The sequence below is a fragment of the Chenopodium album genome, chromosome 19, assembly GCF_948465745.1.
Source record: "Chenopodium album chromosome 19, dcCheAlbu1.1, whole genome shotgun sequence".
In the NCBI taxonomy this organism is placed as follows: Eukaryota; Viridiplantae; Streptophyta; class Magnoliopsida; order Caryophyllales; family Amaranthaceae; genus Chenopodium; species Chenopodium album.
In genome coordinates this window covers 20,292,914-20,299,944 of record NC_137852.1, presented here as the reverse complement: position 1 = coordinate 20,299,944, position 7,031 = coordinate 20,292,914, and the positions used below count along the sequence as shown (strand labels likewise).

Here is a 7,031-nt window from a genome sequence, read left to right as displayed (position 1 = left end):
AATTTTTTTTCCTCTCTATATTTAGAAAGCCGAGGGGTCATCACAGTTATGCTTCCACGATACTACTTTGGCTTCTTTCAGTCTTCCGCCCGCTCAGCTAGCACAGTTACGTTTCTAGGATTTTAAAGTTGGAAGGTATATTCATTCATTCAACCCTAGTCTAGATTCATTGCTACAATTAAATCGATTTACCCATTACAAATATCTTCATAGTCACTTATATATTATGCCATATAATTTCATAATTTCAATTGATTAATGCACAATTTGGTAGATTAAAGCTAACCCATCATCAAAAATCTGTGTTAGATTAAGGTGATAATGGAGAAGAAGTTTCATTCAGAGAGTGAATCAGATAGAATCTCTGAATTGCCTGAATTTATTAAAACACATATATTGTCATATTTGGATACTAAAGATGTAGTTAGAACTAGCACTTTGTCGAGGTGTTGGCGGGCATTGCCTACTTGGCTTCTCGATTTGGATTTGAGTAGTTATAATCTTAGTACGGCACTCACGAATGAGTGGGAATGTTTCTATGCTTTTCTTGATCGAGTTTTTGAGTCGAGTTTTGAGGTTGATAAGGTTAAGCTCTATGTGCCGGGCTTTGGGTTTGATTTGAAGTCTCGCTTGGATAATTGGCTTGATGGTGCTATTAGACGTCGTGTTAAAGAATTAGAGTTAGAGATTGGTGTGCGGGAATGTCCTAGATATAGTTTCCCTGAAAGTGGTCTTGTTGCCAATTCAATCACGAAATTGAAATTGCGTAAATGTGAGGTGAAATTTTTATCTGTGATGGATAATTTGCTGCCTTCTTTACAAGAGCTTTGTCTCGAAGATGTTTGTTTGAATAGTATGGCATTGGATAGTTTACTTGGTAATTGCATTAATCTTAAGAATGTCACTTTAATGAATTGTGATGGGTTGAGAAGACTAGAAACCTCTCTTACTAAACTTGAGAAGGTGACTTTTGGGCATAGTGTTTATGTGGAATCGATCAAGATCGATGCACCTAATCTTCTTGAGTTTAGGTACTTATATGATGGCGACTCCATTGGTAATACATGTGAGATAGAGATTGTGGATTGTAAGATTATGAAACATCTGGAGTTAACTGGCTGTCATCTGGATGAAAATGACTTGAATTTCTTACTAGAGAATTTTCCACTTCTTGAAGAATTGTTTTTACAAAACTGTGATAATCTAGTAGATGTCGACGTTTATTGTCAAAATCTTGTCAAATTAGCTTTTGATAACTGTAGGGAGTTGGTGAAGATTAGAGGTTCTACCCCTAATCTAAAGTTCTTCATCTATATGGGAGAAGATCCCATACCCTTTGTGTACAAGGGTCCGGGTCTAAAATTGACAGACACTTGTCTTCGCTTAAACTCAGGCCTTAGAAATGAATATTGGTTTATTGGACTCATCAAATTACTTGCAAAGCTAAGTGATAGTGAAACTTTGACAATCGAAGTTGCTTCTGAGGAGGTAAAGTAAAGACTTCCTCCCCCTCACCCTCATGTAGTAATGTCATTCTCAATTCTTTTAAGGAGTAATGAAAATATTTGACTTGCTTCTAACATTTTTTGGCCTTGTACTGCTCTGCATTGCACTTTGTATCAGTTTTAAATATATGGTCATGTTCTTGTTGTGGTTTCAAAAACAGGATATTATAATTCCGGGATGGTTTAGGACATCTCGCCCTCCCCTGTATGCTGTCAAAAACCTGTTGATAGAGTTTCGACTGTCAAGACTTAAGTCTCCTGTTGAAGTTATTGATTCTTTGCTATGGCTTGCTCCTTGTCCAGAGTCTATATCCATATCCGATGTAGATTTTTCAGCTAGCAAGTCAATTAAGGTATCTTATCCTCTAATACGCATCAGTAATTCAGTTTCCTTTTGGTTCTATATATGCTGCCCTTAATATTTTTCATGTCATGAATGGTGTACAGTTCTTTATTTGAGCAAACCTATGAAATATATGGAGCCAACATTGTAGGAAAATCTGCAAAAGAAAAAAAATTAAATTTGTTTTCTATTGTAGTAATCCATGATATGATAAATTCTTAATTAATGACATTGAAAGCTCTATGTAGTCTTATCCTAGTATATGTACTACCTCCGTCCTCTTTTGATAGTCCCTTATGGACAAATTTTAGTCCCAAAATGTTCACCCCATTTGCTTTTTCCAACAACTATTAATATTAATTTTTTACCAAAATTCCCTCCAATTTGCAACAATATATGTGCAATTTTAACTTTCCCATGTAAATTTTGTTTTCCCATGTACTTTTATTACTTTCTCTCTCTACTTTTTTGCATACCCAATGTCAATTTACTTTTTCAATGTATTTTAGCTATTCATTTTTGTGTTTATTAATTCCCGTGAAAAATACCCATAAGGGACTATGAAAAGGGGACGGAGGGAGTATAATATCGGGTTTGTCCTTTAGTTGCTATATCACTTATAATTAAGTTTAATGTAGGTGAGGTGTATTTCCTAACATCAGATATTTTATAGTTTAAAGTTTGGTTTTTTTTTACCAAAATGGCTAATTTAGCTTTTCTTTTTTTTTAATCAACATGACTATTCTCAAATTTTAATTCCCAAACTAGCCATAATATTGACCTGGAAGTTGGAAGTCATATGACCATTAACAACAATACAACAATAACTTTATTTCTGTGTGAACTGGATTGGTGTGGATTGAATTTTTTTGTATTTTTTTTTGGATTTTTAAGGCATAATTATCTAAGCATCCATGCTAGCCAACCCTACACTTACATTCCCCCTCCTTTTACATCTTTTCATTTCATCCTCCAATAACATTACATCCGATCCAAATTTCAATTTTAGTTTGCTTTGTTTAGATCACAAATGATTGTTGCAGGTTTGTTTTCATCTCACCCCATTATAATACTTCATATAGTACTATTGTTCTATATATCCAAGCAACTACATATTAATGTGACGATAACAAACTTCTTAATTTTCTATGCTCATCATTATCATGTGTTTTTAGGATTGTTAAGAATATGTCTGTCAATTATATACTCCTCATGTACTCCCAGTAAAAAACATGTTAATTTAGATGTGTAAGAATCTCAAACTTACATATATGTAGACACATTGACTGAGGTACGAGATAGCCAGGTAGGGATATTGTGCTGTTGGAGGGTGGACTAGTGAGGCTGATCTTTTCAGCGACCCCCAATTTAATAAGTATGAAGAGTATTTTGGGCTTCGAGAGGCATGTAGCACTAACAATAGTGGATGCAAAACTCTGATGTTTTTCCATTAGCCTTAATTTTTATATATTGGGGATTGTAGTGTGTATTTTCTTAGGGTTTTCTGGATGTTGGATATTGTATTGCTCTTTGTAATATTTGGACTGCTGTTCCGAAGTGCTGCTTTCAAGATTTCAGTGTCGTGTATTCAGAAATATGTTGTATATCATATGCCTCTGATTGACTTGCCCTTTGCACATAATTCTTTTATGTAAGTAAACAACTTCATGGGTGTATCTGATTTTGGTTCAATAGTTAAATTGGGTAATTTCATGATATCAGTAGAAACTAGAAAACGAGTAATGATAGTCATTGGATGTCTACTTTGCATTTCAGTTTCTGTACGATGAGAGGCCATTAAAAGGCAAGAAGAATGGTGGTCGCTGGAAATCTTCCAACTGCTGGCAGCACTCTCTCAAGAAAGTATGGATTGAAAATCAGGGAAGGGCCACGGATGATACGGAGCTGGTAAACTTCTTTGAGGAGGAGAGGATTGGTGGAAAGGTAGAGTGTATAATCAAGAATCTCAAGCCTGGATATTGAGCTGAAGTTGATAATGGCCTAGCTTCCCTCTCATGATTAACCGTAAACATATGCTCCTTTGGTGAATCTGAACCTTAGATAATTGCTGCAGTCTTGAGTATGTTTTGAACTTCTTGCAGCCTTCATCTTGTTTGTTTTGGTTAATCTTTTGACATACAAGGATCGTACATTTGTAGTTGCAGACTTGCAGGGCCATACCTTTTGGTTTTGATGCTTTTTTTTATTTTATGCTGGTATTTGAAGCATACAGTTTTTTAATTTTATTTTGTGCTGGTATTTGAAGCTTACATTGATACATGTTGTCACTAATTCACTATGTTAGTCCAAGCAGCAACATGAATTATAGTGTACTTGTTAATTTAACATCAATTGGGATTTTTTTTATTATTTTATTTACAACAATTGTTTGTGAATTAAAGGTAGTCTTTCTACTATTTTTAGAATTAGTTAAATAAAACAAATATTATTTCAACAATTGTCAATTTGTCGTGGTTAGATATAAATTACTACTTTGTAGATGTCGTATGAATTAATTTATTTATAAATTGATTTTTATTGAAAAATAAATAATATTGTAAGTACCTAATATGTGTAAGTATTGTTGTAAGTACTAGTATGGAGTATTAAAAATTTTATATTTAATGGAGTATAGGTCCTGTTCTTTTGAGCTTCTGGCAGAGCACAACAGGAACCAGCAGAACTAAACAAAGTAGAATTCAGCAGAGCATAGCAAAGAACGACAAGGCAGAATTATTATTATTATTATTATTATTATTATTATTATTATTATTATATCTCAAAAACAAAAGTCATACAACCTACAATAAATTAGTGGGAAGCCGAGATACAATCTGGGCCCCCACTCCTCTAGCTATTGCAAATCCTACCCTAGTGAAGATATGAGCTGCATCACGAGCCACAATGTCTTGCGTCGTCGAGAACCTCTGAATCCGCTTCAGTAACGCAACAACCTCTTTCTCTAATTCCCCAAGCGAAGAAAAGGAGAAGGGAATGAAACCATATCCAATCGCCTGACATCGAGTTTCATACTTAACCCGCTTCCGATGAGCTGCATCAGCCACAACCCGCCCAGGAATGAAGTCAGATAGCCCTGACTGTGTCAAAGGAGAAGACCCTGTCAAATCAATACAGACATCGCGACCACGATCCCATGAATAAAGTAACACATCCGCAGGTCTGAGGGCCTCGTCGTTCCCTCCGGCCAACCTAATGTCAACCTCTTTTCTCGCTGAAATCCCAGAACGATAGCAAACATCAACAAGGGTATCCCGAACAACATTATGCCGATGTTTAATACCCACAATACCAGCACAAGACACCACGTGATCACCAAAAATATCTCCAGCAAAAACCCTCGAACAAGCAGAGCACAACATCGAGATAGAGAACAATGGAACACCCAACCGATAGGACAACACACAGCGATAAGTCTTGGCATTCATCGTCTGACCCAACCCCGAAATAGGAACCGCCCGAAGCCAAGCAGAGGTGTGATCACCCTGCTGTGATTTCCATAATGCTGATTGTCGAGGAGTTAAAGAATAAGCAGATTCTGCAGAAGCGGTAATGTAGGGAATATTTCAAGCGTTATGATAACCCCAAACTTGAACCCCACTGTGATCATACACTAAAGTACGGTGGCGTTCCAAAGGGAAAGACAAAGAGCAAAAAGAGTCGCCAACAAGTTTTAAGGAACTTGTACCCAAAAGACAATCCAAAAGGACCATCAACTACTCCATAAGGTCTTGAACCAAACAGGGTCCGGGGATGAGGGTACGAATCCAATCTACAAAAGAAAGGACCCGCCCTATAAAATAGGCCTCTACTTTGTTCTGCTCGTATTCATGCGCGCTTTTCGAATAACATACAAACATTATATTAAACCTACCCTGTTTATCTATGTTGGTTGAATATTAATGCACAAATTGGCGATCACTTGAATTAAAATCACATTAGCCTAAACCAAATTAATAATTATCTTATTAAGCGTGATTTCAAGTACAAATTCCCTTTAACAAGCATAAAAGGTGTGATCAAGCAATAACAATAAAAAATATCAAGCAACATAATAATAATAATAACAATAACGATGATAATAGCATGATAAGGCATAATAAAGCTTAACAATAATAGCAAGATCCTAGGCATGATACTAACAAGATTAATAACAAATCCTAGCATGTCACTAAGCAATAAAGATCAAAGCTTCAAACCTAACATGGTACTAACATGATATTAGAAAGATAAGAGGCATCCTAAACATGATACTAGAAAGCAATAATAACATCCTAACATGATACTAGGAATCATAAAACAATAATAAGCATGCTTTCTACATTGTGAAAGAAATAGGGAGTAAGCTAATCTACTTACTTTGAAGCCTCACACCTCTTTCTAATAACAAAATACACAAGTTAGTAAACTTCAATGAAAATAATAAAGAATAATCAAAGAATTAAATTGAAATCAAATTAAATAAAGTTTAGACTAGTTTTGGACCAAACCCTCAGAAAATATCAAACCTTGCACGTCTAGGGCGAAGGCAACTTCGAACTTGGCTAGATGACTCTAAGTCTAATGTATGCGGAATATTGTAAAACTAGAAAAGAGAGAAAGAAAGCATAAAGTGCTCAAGAGAGAAAAGAGAATTAATTGTTGATGATTGATAATTGATGATTCTGAAAACAGGAATCCGGACGCTATTTATAATGAAAATAATCCGGAAAAACACGGAATTTGATAAGGAATAAAACTCCACGCTGTCGCCAGGAATGGACTCTGTCGCGACGCGACAATGTCTGTCGCGAGGCGACAGGGTCTGTCGCGCGGCGACAGACTTGTCGTCTGGCGACAGCCTGTATAAGCGCGTTTTTATCTTTACACGGAATCCGATCTTTAATCAACTTGATCTACGGAATCCGTACAGAAGATAAAATACGTATTTAAGATAATAAAACAATATTTTATTCCAAATAAAAAAAACCTTTAAAGATAATTAATTATTAATCCTATCAATATTAGAATTAAAAAGAACTTTCTAGAAACTTCTAGAAAACTATAATTAATCCTAATAACTTTAGGAATAACAATTAATATTGGGCCCTCCTCTAGATCATTGGGCCGTATTAAAATAAAGCACCGGGCCCAGTTTAGTATTTTGGCCATAACTTCCTCAATAT

At 35.4% G+C, this 7,031-nt stretch overlaps 1 long non-coding RNA gene across 1 annotated transcript; it reads left to right on the top strand.

Annotated features, from left to right (window-relative positions):
* On the top strand, positions 1 to 4,311 carry LOC145596002 (uncharacterized). Its single transcript, XR_014103062.1, has 3 exons — positions 1 to 135; positions 1,667 to 1,858; positions 3,625 to 4,311. It is a non-coding gene; the product is annotated as an uncharacterized LOC145596002 (long non-coding RNA).
* The last annotated feature ends 2,720 nt before the right edge of the window (positions 4,312 to 7,031 follow it).